At 41.3% G+C, this 14,838-nt stretch overlaps 1 protein-coding gene across 1 annotated transcript in view; it reads left to right on the forward strand.

Moving 5' to 3' along the window:
• The first annotated feature begins 6,181 nt into the window (after nt 1-6,181).
• CDH5 (cadherin 5) overlaps nt 6,182-14,838 on the forward strand; it is a 31,149-nt gene continuing 22,492 nt past the window's right edge. The window contains exon 1 of the mRNA XM_068693718.1: nt 6,182-6,403. The gene's annotated coding sequence lies outside the window, so the exon portion shown is untranslated. The remainder of the gene's footprint in view (nt 6,404-14,838) is intronic.

Here is a 14,838-nt window from a genome sequence, read left to right on the forward strand (position 1 = left end):
CCGTGACCCGATGTGGGAGATGCTAACATCAATGGCATGACTTCATGGACAGAGAATAAATCATTGCAGCACCAGAAGTTCGATATAACACAATAAAAGTGAAATCTAGAGACTTCAAGGGGCATCGAGGAAAGCATTTAAGATATGGGTCAGCTCGTGTCCTGTAAACACACAGCGTGGTTTCCCTTCCAGGAACTTGTTTATTCGCAAGGACTCATCTGGAACTGAACAAAGCATAGCGAGACACGTTCCTGCTCTGGCAAGTTTACAAGTGGGTATGGTGAATCAAGGTTGGGAAAGACACAGAGGTGAAATGGAACCCCAAAGTCACCCTGAAAGTAACCTCAAGCCTGTGACCTACTCTTCTTTGTTCTCTCCTGTTTTCACCCCTAATGCTATGAAATCTTACTCTCAAGATAAAACTCCTTCTGCACTTGATTAGCCTCATAAATCCCAGCTTCACAGAGCTATTTGTGCGATGCAGCTTTTGGGATGACATCTCTCCAATGTCTGGAATTTTTATTTGGCACGCAGCTTGCAGATTGAGCAGTAATCTGACTTTTTATCTCCTCTGAGGCTCTCGCAGAACACTAAGAGGCAGAAAAGTTTGATTTAAGTCTTTTTGAAAGGAAAATCAGCATTATTTCAACCTTTTTTCTTTTTCTTTTTTTTTTTTTTTTAAGTTTATCCAAAATCTTCTTTTGTTTCAGAGATTCATAGCAGACATTTAACTTCAGAGCAAGTCAACCGAGCCAGCACTGCTGAGCACAGAGATGAGATCCACTCCTCTTGATCACCTCACACTGAAGTCAGGAGCTTGCAGTGAAACACTTCAGCTTCCCATTAATGGGGAGAACGTCACAGAAAAAGCAGCATCAGGATGCGTAGATCAGTTACATAAGTAGTGTAGGAAGGAAAGAGAGGAGGCCATATCTCCATTTTTCTCCAGCTCCCTATTCCTGATACACTGCATCCCTTCCAGAGAGAGGAATTGCAGCGCACTGTCAGAACACAAGCACAGTGAGTGGAGAAACACAAGGCAGGGCTTCAACAAAGCCCCTGCCCACTCAGCCTCTCCTGTCGCAGCAGCACCTCAGCCCTACCACTCCATCCTCTGCTGGAGACTCTGCTTGGTTCCGTTGATTTTTTTTAAAACAAATGCAATGGGCGTAGTTTGCACTGCAAACTTTACCAGAAATGAAGATGGATGTTACCTGTTTCAGGTCAGACCTGGGATAACAGAGCTAAACTTCTACATCAAACATGGGCTTCCTACTTGCATCACCACTCAGAGATGAAAGCTGGGCTGGTTCTAGAAACAACCAGCTACGATAACAAATGGCAGGTAACTATTTCCATCAGTTTTGTTTAAATGGAAGAAGTTTGTGTAATTTTTAAAGAACATGTCTAATGAAAGCAGACACGTTCTTTGGGTTAAAAAGTTTCACTGAAACCAGGTTTATAAAACTATTAATTTCTGAAAAGTTTCAGATCAGCTTCACGCTTCTGCATTAGATCTGTTCTTCAAACCCAAACCACAAATCAAGGTTAGTGGGCCCCAGCTAGCCTGCAGGCCTGTTTGTTAAAATCCCTATGGACTGCATTTTCATTGAACTAATCAGAGGGATTTATTGTTCCTTTCTTTCAGTTCAATGGTAAGGCAGTTTCATTTTACAGCTCCTGCTCGGAGTGCTATGAAGACTTTTAGTACAATTTGGCTGTATTTTCTACCATCTTTATTTTCCTGTCTTTTCCAAACAAGGAAACAAGATAGTTTGGAACCATTCCCCACTGAACATATTAGACTCAAGTCCTGCAGTCATCAGTCTTCATACAGCCACAGGTCTCTCATATGATGAGCGATTTGCCTGATTAAGGAGCATGGGATTTGACCTTCCAGGAGAGCTCGAGCTTAATGAAATGCATATGGCACAGCCCGAGCACTATGCTGGAAAACATTAAAAAGAAATGCTATCACATGGCCCCAAAAAACATCAAATTCTCCCAGCCTCAACTAAAATTCCTCAGCAGTTTTGTTTTTTTTTTTAATACACCTTATATTAAGTAAATAAATAATAAATTAAATAATCGGAGCTACATTCTTTTGTTTAACAAATCTGATGAAAGGAAGCTGAGTCAGACTCCCTGCAGGATATGCACCTCAGCCTGTGACAAAAGCAAAGCATTTACCCTGTGGAAGTGACTAAGAGCACTGCCCTGATTAAAAGTCCCCAAAATAACAAGGCAACTTTCTGCAGAGATTAAGCTTTCCACATGGAGCAGTAATTGTTATGTTTTAAACTTTAAGCAGTGTTACTTCCAGAGAAGCTTCAGATGACTGTCAGACACAACTGCACGTTTAAAATGGGAGAGGATCTTACAATGATTATCTAAGCTGTTCAGAATTCGCATTTCAGGTTTATTTTTATAACTGACGGCAAGCCTGCGCTCCCTTCTAGCACAGGTCTTAGCTGGTCATAAAAATACGGACACAAGTAGTATTGTTGTGGCTGAGTTTCCAATCTTGGCAGACCTTCGCTTGCACGGTGCCTGTAACACACCGGTGTTACAGAAAGCAGACTACAAGGTCGAACTGGAAGGCAGACTACAAGGTCGAACCTTATAAATCGCTGCAGAAGTATTCTTCAGCCATGTCGCCACTTGTACAGCCCCTCTCCAGTGAGAGTCAAATCAAAACATCAGCTGCAGCTGTGTCAATAGCTATCTTTAGTTTTGACAACAACTTATTAAGGGCTTATTTATCAGATGCAATTTCACTGTAACTACAGTTAGTTGCAATGACAAAAAATCCACGCTTATTTAGTGAAAGCATGGGCTTTTCTACCAACTTTGCTGGAATTTCTGCTGGCTAGGAACACAATGAACTTGTTTCTACAACTTCAGTATCCATTACTTCTTTGAGGCAAACTTCACAGACCATTAATCAGATGGGGCAACAAACAAGCACTTCAGGGGAAAACTGGAACAAGATGTAACTAAAAGCTATTATCCTAAGGGTCATCTTGCTTTGCTGGCTACACAGAACAGGATGAAATTTGAGTTTCAGATCACCTGACTGATCTCAGCAGCAGAAAAAAATGTAATTCTGAAAAAAGATGCAAGATTCAATCTCACATTTATTGCGTGCTGTTATCGCTTCCATTAATTTATCCTAACCCAATCCCAGGTATCCATGTATAGTAAGAACAGTCAAATGTAATAGATTTAGCATAGTCAATGAGGGCTCTGTTTCTGCCCGATATAACACATTATTCCTTCCAGCAGTTACAAGATGACAGTTACTACTTTAGATTCACAGAAATGTCAAACTCAGACTGTGCACAAGCACCTCCAAAGCGAAGCTAACGTTCACCCCATCCAATAAAGGAAAGACTATTTTAAACTCTCCTAGCATAAGCAGTCTGCAAGATTGCTCAGACACCAGCCACGAAGTAACACAGGCTAACACAGAAACCTTCGGAAGAGATGCTGATCTGAACCAGGCACATCTAATCCAGGTGCCACAAACTCAGAAACAAGCAGCTAACAAACATCTGTGCGAACAACTCTGGGAAAAAAAGAGCAAGTGAGCCAGTGGGAATGGATGGATATAACGAGGTCAAGAAGTTGCACAGCAGTGCTGAACAGACAATGCAAAAGACTTGGTGGCGTTTGGAACAGGAACTTGACAACAGCAGACTATGGCTGTGAAATGAGATTAAATAATTCTCCCTCCTTTTGCTCATCCCACCAGCTCCATCCCTAGCACAAATCACTGAGTAGTGGGAAGTTCCTATATGCTAAGGATGCTCTTCTTTTTTTACTCATTCCTTTCCCTTCCAGAAGTTTTACCATTAAATAAGATTTCAAATATAAAATGAGGAATCTAGAGGATAAATACACCTGCTGATGTCTAATCATACACAGGACATTTTCTGTTCTCAATACTCATGTAAGTTCCCAGTATTTTGTTTAAAACATTACCTCCTTGCTTGCAAAAGCAAGTTTGTTTTTTTTCCAAAGCCTTACGATTTGATAGTAATGATAAAAAGTCTGAAAGTCTACAGGGAAACTTCCTTGCTAGTATTTTGTGTCAGCAGCTTTGAAAACTTGATGAAATTCACTACCTAGAAAGCACGGTACCTAAAATACATGGGATTAAATAGAGGAAATGAGGCGGTTTGAACCATTAGGAGCTCTGCCTTCTGTTGAGAGGGCTGCAAAGATAGGTTGCTCATTCCATAAAATTTCAGTGCACATTTCCTTATAGCCAGAAAAAAACTTCAAAGAAACAGTTCAGTACAGATGAAATTTGTTAAACAGAATATGGAAGACTTTGAGATTTTCATAAGGTTTCTAAAATTTAAATGAAATTATCTTCCTTAGAGCTCATGGTTTTCAGTTACTCTACTGAGCTCTGAAACAGAGCATGCTGAAAATGCCTTCAGAAGCATTCTCATTCTTTTCCTTGAACTTTTCACTAGTGATAAAACAAGTCACCTAAAACAAAGCTTATTTAGTAGGCATCAAAACAAACCTTGATAATCTAGGCCTGCTGCCTCAGGGCATGCACAGAAAACAGTGCTTTTCCCCTTTCTTTCTTTGGGTAATGGACATGAAGGGCTCTCTTATCCTCATCCTTTGTTTGGATTAGCTAAATAGCATGCTTACTCCCAAGTCCCAGATACAAACATCAAAGGCTATGCAACGGTTGTAAATACAGTTGAAGTCATTTGCAAAAGTAAATCATATCTGGGACAGCTGTCTGCTGTGGGTACCACTTTATCACTGAGCTACATCCTGACCAGATAGCTGCAGTTCCCTGGAAAACCCCTATCAGCATCCTCCCTGCTCTTCTCTCAGCAGCGAAATAGGAACGGCTTATTTTCTTGTAAGGGATCTTAATTCTAGTTGGTCTCCTTAAATAGGACGTTGAAAAATGTCTTCTCATTAGTTGCTTAACTTTTCTGAATAAGTAATGTATCAAAATTTTTAAAACGCCATTCATCTCTGCTGCTGTACATCATAAAAATGTGAAATAATAAAACCAACCTCAGCCTTCTAGAAAGCTAGGAAATCAATCCTATCACCTGTGCTGGGATGTGATGACAAATAGGAGCAAGAGAATATTTAACCATGGATCATTATTATTTAAAGTCCTACTTAAGATACGTTGAACATTTGTCTACTTTTATTGTAACTGTTTAAAAAATACAAGTGGGTTTTGAGCTAAGTCCCACATTTCTTAGATTTCTTTCTGTGTTATATACTAAAAAAAAAATAATCCTCTTTCACTTGTCCTGTACCATGCCAGTGGCACATCTTTGTGCTTGGTTTTAACATGCAGGCAGGGGTCAGGCAACAGCAGGTGGAGCAGAAGGAGGCACCCCAGCCCCACAGGCTTTGGGTGCTCAGGCTAGGCTGTAAGGCAGCCCACGGGATCACCAGACTGGCCTCACTGAGCAATATCCTAACCAAAGCCTCATGCAAGTGACAATATTACAGACTATGAGGTCTCTAATACTGAGGTTCTGGAGAGCTTCCCTGCATCTGTGAAATGCACAGCCAGTCAGCTTCAGTAACAGAACGCAAACACTGCATCTGTCCCTCCTGACTGGCCTGAGTAGTCTAGAGGCATAAACCAACCGTGATCAGGATGATTCAAACACTTTCTCTTTCTGCAAGGCCCACCCACACTGTCCTGCATCTGGCGTCACAATTTTACCTGGGAAAAATAGTGTTAAATTTCATTTTCACATTCTTGTAAGATGGATCTTACAAGAATGTAAGATGGATCTTACAAGTTCTTGTAAGATGGATCTTACAAGAACCCTGGTGTCATTCACATGTGGGCTTCAGCTCTTCTGCTTGTGGATACACAAATCCTTCCAGAAAGGACATCTCCAAATGGCTTTAAAATATCACATTTGTGCAAAACAGGCATAGCCCATGCTGGTCAAATATCAGGCACTATTTAAGGTATCATTTTTTATAATTTATAACATTCCTTACAAAATGACACTAAATAACTTACTGACTTTTGTGTCTCTCTTAAAGCCAACTTCCTTTAATTCAGCTACCTCATCAGAGGCAGCAACAAATAAGTCGGTATAGAAATAATAAGGCTAACTTTATCTTGTTTCCTCCACTCCCTTTTCTCTCTGAATTACTAAGACTTGGAACAATAACAGGATGCCGGGATGCAGGATGGGAAAAGGCTGACTCCCAGATGGAAAACCTTGAAGATTGGATTGCGAACACTCCCAGTATTGCTCAACGAAAAGAGAAGTGGATTTTTCTGTTTGTTCTTCACTTTCTTTGTCCTGCTTAACATTTCGGGATACTGTTGATTTTAGTTTGCCTCATTTGGGAACAAACTGAAGCTCCACCAACTCTGACTCAGGTAAGGAATAAACGGTATTTGCTGTCCTTCAGCTGTGAAGTTAACTGTAAAGATTTCTTATCTCCACCAAAAATGCCTTCTAACGTTTTAAAGAATTTAAGTAGTAACAGTGTACTGGCTATGAATTTAATACCTATCCACACCAGCCTTTGGGCCTAATACTGCTATCATATAAACCAAATTAAGTGTAGGCAACAGCAGAGCTGTTCCCAGTTTACACTGGAAGAGGAAAATTTCTAAACTTCCTGGGCTATAGCACAATGGTCCCAGATCGCTTCTTTGTAGTTCTGTTCTGTAATATTTAGATTATGTTGCCTGTGTTCATTCAATATGGAAAAAAGACAGAAATTACATTGCAAATTGCACCTGTAAACCGTTTATGAGATGATTTCACCTGCTGTGTGGAGAGTTACAGGCTTGGTACAGTTTGTAGCACGCAGGTGTACGCTGGGCTCAGATTTGACACAACATGTTCCATCAAACGAGGGTTGCCCTTGGTGTTTAAATGGTGCTTTGACTTGATCATTAAAATGCCAAGAAGAGGTGAAAGCCACCACACAGACCAGCCAACTTTGGCACAGCGCGCTTGCTAAGAGAGGTGCTTAGGGCTTATAGGGAGAGTTTATATAAACACCTCAGTGCCTTGCTCTCTTCAAGTCTCAACCTTAGACTACCAGGTTTTACAGCCCCTGTTTGCTTCCTTTAAAAGTTTCTTGAGCTCATAGGTCCAAAACAAACCATTTTTTTCTGACAAGGTATTTCACAAATGGTGGCTTGACGCAAAAATTTGGTTGAAAAGGTTTTTATCTTTTCCTACAGACAGCGTAGCAAGCCCCTGAGCTAACAAGTTTGCTGTACAGCTTGCAGAGACCAAGCATTTATGCATAAGAGATGAACTGATACTGCTTTTTGTGTAAGAATTCTAGTCCGCAGTAGCAGGGCTGTCAGTGCACACAGCACCTTACAGCACCGGTTGTCACGCTGTAATAAAGATAAAGGAAGGAAAGAAATGCAAGGAAAAAAGATATGGAAGAAGATGAATTTCTGTGAGAAAATCTGTTCATTTTCTGCTATTGAAAGCACTGAAAGTTGGTTGGTACTGCAGTTAATGAAGGTGTAGTTAATCAATGCGTTCCTGCTTCCATTGATTATAAATCATCATATCAGCATTTGTGAAAGCAGAAGGTGTTATAAATGTTTGTAGGAGAAAAATATTAGACAAAAGCAAGGATACTCCAATGATTTACAAAAGGTTCTCATCTCAGGTTAATTTGTGCCTTGCAACAACAGCCAATATACCAGAAACATGTCACAGAAATGCTGACTTGCAATTCATCTGAGGTATCTCCAGGAGTTACTTCTCAGCCATAAAAAAAAAAAAAAAAAAAAAAAAAAAAAAAAAGTGACCATCAGGAGAAAGGGACAAAGCTTTAATTTAGCATATGAAAGCCTTAGACTAGTACAGTAACTAGAGAACTGTATGTGAACTTACAAACAAGACAACAAATGAAACAAAAGGAAAAGATAATCTCGACAAATCATTCCTGCTTTGTCCATGAACCGGGTTTATTTTTCAGAGTGCTAGAGCTGCGCTGCACTAAGAAATACTTCCCAGTGCCTTGCTCTTTAACGTTAAGGTCATAAAACTGTTTCTTAAACATTTTAAAGCAAATGCTGACTCTGGAAGTAAGCCATGAGGCAGCTCTGTGCCATTCAGTAACCTGTAGCTTGCACAGAGCTATCCACTGGGCTCACTGCTGAAGAGAGAGCTCAGACAAAGGAGGTTCCACCTAAACAGTTAATGGGTTTGCTGCCAAAAGAAAAGACGCGTTTGTTTCATATCCTGCCTCTGTTGAATGAAACAGCTGAAAACAGGATATAGGTGAAAATCCCTGGTTATGGTTTAGAGGCTCCCCTGATTTACAGCTGTATGGAACAAAGGATTGCACTGCATATCCACAAATCAGTGTTTTAATTAATATTTCAAATGAAAAATGGAAAAACTTCATTTTATTTTGGTCTGGTTACATGTTTACAGAACTACAAGCTTGTATCTGTCCAGATAATATTTTGTATTTTCTAAAAAGGCAGAGGTTCACAGAATAGAGAATTATTTCTAGCAACTGAGCTTTTTTTAAGTGATCTTAGTGGTTATTTTTGTCACTTGTCCATAATTCTGTTTTTACTCAGGTTCTAGAAGTTTAATTCAGAGGCTTAAGTGTTAGTACCAAAGAAAAAATAAGAGGTTCTCTATTTGTGAGAAATGTGTTGAAAACAAAAATGTTTTGGTGATTTTTTTTTTTTTAAATCACTGCCTTTCCTTTTGTTATCCTTGGATGTCTACAAATCAAAAACCCCCTCCAGCTTCCCACTGATACACTGGTTTCCCTTCTACTTTAGAACACATCAAAGAGTGATTATTTGTGTAAACTGGAGCTTTGCTAGGACAAAGAGAGAGATGACCAGCTCACAATCGCTATGGTAAAAGTTGTGTAAAAATTCCCCACACACCCCTTTTTAAAGCTGATCAGAATTTGGATTAGGAGAGCAGACCTTAGTGCATCCCCAGCTGGATACCAAGAACCTGGCAGATGTCCTGCTCAGGGCTTGTCCTCAGCCATGCCATAAGGGATCCAGGACCACTGCAGGCCCAGGAAACCCACCAGGAGGGCTAACACCGGGACTGACGATGTGCAAAATCAATGCACATCACTCACCACACCCCTTCCACCTGCCTCCCAAATTTTGCAATGAGTCTGGTCTCAAAATACAAAAAGTTCAATAAAAATTTTCCAAGATCCTACTTATGATTCTTCCACATGGGGATGTAAGTCAGCCTTCTCGTTCAGTAAGAGCCTGAGCATCGCTCCTCTTAATACGAATTTCAGATCTGTTGATAAGCACAAAACAAGCTATATGCTGCTTGTAAGATTTTGCTGAGTATTTTATGTACACTCTCTCTGTAGCACTCTACTGAGATGGATGCTATCTGTGCCTCGAGTCTGTTTTGTACACACACTGCCATACACAGCTGTTGGGCAGGCAGCGAGAAGACCTAGGGCCGTGCCCCCTTACGTGTTTAATTAAAGCCCACAAGCACTGGAGAAGCTCAAAAACTCTGTGTTTTTCAGGGCAGGGAAAAGAGAGAAACATCCATCCACTGCAGGTGTTTACACTGCCTGCTTCGGTCTTGGCACTCTGCACGTAACCTAGCTTTACAATCAGTAAACCACAAAGAGGCAAGCAGGTGGATGGACACTCTGGCAGACTTATCGCCGGACGAGTGTTTTTGTGAGACAGAGTGAGAGGGAGCAAAACTGTCTTACAAAAGATTAGGAGCTACATGTGAAAGTGTTATCAGGCAACCTCCACAGAAGGGTCCAGAGTTGATAGTGAAAAATAACTGATTTTTCAGATGAAAGACAAGCATGGTCACCTGGTACACAGTACAGAAACTGCAGGACACCTTTCCAAAGGACGAGTGGAGTGGCAGGAGTATTCTTCTGCCTTAACATTGCTTTCTGAAACGTCAGGAATGACACCTGAATAGAGCACCACCATAGTCAGAGGTAGACCAAAAGCAGACACCTTGTAAATTCAGCAGGGTTTTTCTTCGTGGTTCAAAATCCCAGAACAGCATTCTTGTCTCAGCCTAGCTGTCACCATAACCCTCCTGTTCCTATGGGATTTTGCAACCATCTTTTGCCAAAACTTGAGGAGAAAAGGCCCTCTCTATTACACATTCTTTTAAAAAGCCCACTGTCAGCCTTCACCAGTCAGCAGCAGCCCTCCAGGCCCTGCACCATGAGGAGCAGTCCTCCTGCCACCTAGGGATGTTCGCTGGGCACAAGGTGCATTACCTGCAGCACACACGGGCCCTTGTCCTGGTTATGTAGGACAGTATAAAAGGAAATTCCACTTCCACGGTATGTCTGGAGGATACAGACAGTCACATTCTTTATGCTGTCTTTGTCCACATTTCTGAGCAATGCCTTGGTAGGATCAGTCTTCCTTTTCCCCTTCCTTTTATGATACTATCTGTTATGAATTTGTGGTCTGGAAATCCTCTCTAGGAGCGCCAAGTGTACCTTAAAACATGCTGCTTGAGAAGACTAAGGGTCTAGTGCTGCTGTCCTGCGAACGATAGGAAATCCTGCCATTGATGGGAACTGTTCCTGTGTTAGGTTTGGCTTCACAGTCTCGACTGGCACAGAGTTTTAGCTCAGCTTCCCCCTTGATTTTGTGGGGTACTCCCTTCCCTCTCCTCCAGTCCTACAGCTGTATTCAGAGATTTGCAGTATCTGACTGGATTTTACTGTCACCGTCTTTCAGATAAATAGGATTTGTCTGCCAGAGAACCAGTTTACTCGTGTTAGGGTTAGGCCGACCAATCATTACTACTAATAACATAACAGATTTTTTTTCACCACCTAATCTATGACTCCAAACCTATGATTAAATAGTACATACTGCCTATTTGTTCAGTTCTGTTAGCGATAGGGGGATTTATGCTGTCATTAAAACATAACAAATATTGCTACACTGTGAATATTTTAATATCATCCAAATGCACTCCAGCTAAAACACATATCTACATGGAAAATGAGAAGCAAGGCAGAAAGAGAGTATAAAAAGCATGGATGGGTTCATTATTCAAAGATGATAACAGGGACAAACACACTTGCTTTGTACACTCAATTTGCCAGCAGCAGCCTTGGTAGAAGTTCAGGATTAGTATTGTTGCACTGTCCAGTAAATGCACTTGGAGATGACTTAAGCTTTTAACAGGAAGAAAGAGGCCCATTTCTCTTTGGAAAATATTGTGTCCTTTTCCTGCTGGGAAACGGTGAGCTTTATTATCTGCCTTCTATGGTTTGGTCTTCACCTTCCTCAAATGAAGAGGAAGGTTTCATTCATATAAGAAAAGTGTTTTCGGTAGTCACAATTCAAACAGGAGCAGTGGGGAAAATAAACGTTCCACTTAGGTACCACTAACTGAGAGTCAGAGTTCCCCACCTCAGCTTAAGCAGTATCTCCAGCTGTGCTTCAGCTTCAGACAGCAAACCCTCAAAGTCAGCCTGCTTTCAAGCTGTTTGCTCCCAGGGGTGCTCACCATACCAAGCTCCAGCGGGGTAGCAGCAGCTGCAGGGCTCCATCACCACCACGGCTCCCACCAGCAAAGATGTGGGAGCTGCAAACTCCCTGGGTCAGCCAGGTGAAAGCCCCCAGCTCTCCCTTTTATCACTTTCACAAAGATCAGGTGTAAATAGCACCACCTGCCCTGAAACAAGACCACTCCTGCCCTCACATCTTACATGCTGACCCAGCACCTACCGCAGCTGGGATTTGTTCCAGGAAGAAGGAAGCTTGGCTTAGGTGGGGGTTTTCCTCATTGCCTCTGGGCTGGGGTTGTGAAATTCATTAGATTAATGACCTACTTACACCAGCGCACAGATAACGGAGCAAAACACAACACTGTTAAATCACAGCAATTTCCACCTGGAAACGAAACCTTAGGGAAAACAATCTAGTTCTGAAGTCTGCCATAAAACTTACAACAGCTTTCCTCATCTTTTGAAGCTTCCCTGTGTCTGAGGACTGAATTTCCAGGCTTTCCAGCTTCGCTTCTTCAGCATTGTAAGCTGGAAATTTGCTTCCCTAGTTTTATTTTGATTCAACACTGAGGTTTTCTGAACTCCAAAAGCTAATCTGTAAGTAGCTGTAAGTAAAAATATTGAAAGGCTCATTGTAAATTCATAAAAGTAGCAATAATATCATCTGTATCATCTCACAACACACAGAGAGCATAACAATGGAAATGTTCCAGAAAAAGGCTGTAACTATAGGGGTTGGCAGAAAAGGTCTTGAAGTTAATTAAGCCTGGTCTGGAAGTCTGGTTGAATAAGGGCAGGAAATAGAGAAGAATGAACTGACATTTGAATTGGACATTTTAAAAGGGAGAAAAATACTGAATACTAATAACCAAACAAAACAGATCCAGACACACCCTGTTTTTCTAGCCTCTTGCCCAGCCAGAAAATTAGATTTATGTATATGTATATGTTTTCTTTATCTGCCAAAAAAATAACTTTCAGAGGCAATGCCAATGCATTAAGTTACTCAGTAGCATAATCTGGACAAGGGAATCAGAACACACATACAGCTGAACATGCCTTCTCTGCTTCAGAGTACAGTTAGCACAATAAATATCCCTTACTGAGACCTGCGCATGATGCTTGTGCTAGAGACAGATCCTTTTGCTCCCAAGCTTTTGTTGAAGGAAATGTCAAAAAAAAAAAAAAAAATCTTATCTGCAGCAAACACAGCTACATTGTACTTTAAAAAAATTATATTTATTGCATACCGTTCCTCAAAGGATGGGGACTTTTCCTTAATCAAAGCTCCTCAGTTGGAGCTCTGTGCTTGGAAGCCTCTGTGATACTAAAGCTTTATCTGGAAACAAAGGGGAAGTGGAAAAAGCTTTATAATATATTATTCTCAGAGAACACCTTTTTTTTTCTTAGCTTGGACAAACTCTTAAACATTCAGTGACAGCTCCAGCTGAACTCTGTGTACAGCAGAGCTAACCAGGGGGCAGCATCAAAACAGATCAATTCTGAACTGCACGTACCATTTATTGCAGCAAACAAAGCTTCTGGTTAGAGATGCCTGAGAAACCTTTTTAGCAATTCCAAGCACCTCCAACATACCAGAACTGTTCCATCTCTGCATGGGGATAACCAAATAATTACTGGAGAATTCCTTTGTCCCCCTCTCACTCAGAGCCCCGCTCCCCAAAGTCGTACGATGCAGTTGTGGGAGCTGCTGGGATGGGGAAGGCTGGGTGCTGAGACACCTGCCTCTCCACCTCTCCTGCCAGAGCTGCCGCAGCCTGGGCTACACAAACATTGACTGGCTGAAAGAAAGCAGGGAAGGCGCCGGCTCTACTGCCACTGCAGGTAGTGGCAAGGAGACTGACAGAGACTCGGTCATTCTTCCTTGTCAGTCAGACCCTTCTCAGGAACGAGTACACCTGACTGCAAGAGCATCATCAAACATACTTTTTGCACACACAGAAGAGAACAGGTTCCTTGCCTGTGCATAACACTGGCCCTTCATCACCATTTCCAGCATGTGTCCTTAGCAGTAATTAATCTAGATGGGAAAGATTTTCCTCTTAGCTTTCTATTTCAGACAAAGAATTCACAGGGAAAAAATATTTACTCCTCCAAATTCTGCAGGCAGTGTTTATTCCACTCATCTTATTAGCTCATTTCAGAACAGAAGGGCTGTATTTAATGCAAAGTAAACCCCTCAAAATAGCTCAGATCTCAACAGCATTTGGCAACTGTCATCAAAAGACATGTGGCCAAGAACAAATCTTCTGTTATTTAATTGTTAGTTTCATCCCTGCAACATCTGGAAAGAAATCATATTGCTCATAAGTCCTACGAGCTTGCCCATTTCAAGAAATGGAACCTTCTAAATGACTAAAGCACAGAGATCTGTGACATGATGCTGACGAGGTGGTAATATCCCATACCGAAATCCAAACTCCAACTCTGGGCTTGGACACAACCACTAAACACCAGAATACTTCTGCTCCTCATTCAGCCCTCATATACATGCACCCGAGGCTCAGGAGCTGTACAGAGATGCAGGAGGCTTATGACCTTACACTCAATGCTGCCCATGCTATCAACTCTTAAGAGAAAGACAAAATCTTCTGTTTACGATACTATATTCATTAGTAATGAAGTGTCACAAAATGGCTTAATAATCTTGTTTGATCACAAATAAGCATCAAAAGACTTTAACTCTGGTTAATCTGGACACTTAAGGTAGGTCCTCTGCTTAAGCCCACCTTATCCCTTGTTGCATTTTGTACTACCATGTTTGTATGTGAACTGAAAGACTTCATGCATAGAAAGACAGGACAATACCTTCTTTAAAGCACAGTAATCCAATTTGCTGTCACTTCAGGGAAGGCATCTGTAGTAAAGCATTATGTGACTACAGCAGCACGTCCATCTTAAGAACTCTTAAGCAGCACCAGTCCAGCAATATTTCAGTGTTTCGTCTATCTGTTCAGTTTCAAATTGGTTCTCTCTCAAGTATCTCTATAGCCTCTGTGATGACAAATAATATTGCTGTGAAAAATGAGTAAGACATTGATTCTGCACCTGGCATGATGCATGATCTGCATGCTGAGAGTGTGAAATGAGGAAGATTCTTAAAACTCACCTAATGATTCAGTGTGGCTATAACAGACCTTCACGAGTATTTGTCTCCTGGGAGAGGGAGAAGGCCACCAGTTTCACTAAGGCTGGTGGATTACTTTCTAAACATACCTGGATGCTTACAGAAAAGGAAAACAGTAATCCATTAAAATGACAATTATACAGCATAACTGATCTGGGTGGAAGAGCAAAAAC

This window comes from Anas acuta, chromosome 10 (genome assembly GCF_963932015.1).
Source record: "Anas acuta chromosome 10, bAnaAcu1.1, whole genome shotgun sequence".
NCBI lineage: Eukaryota > Metazoa > Chordata > Aves > Anseriformes > Anatidae > Anas > Anas acuta.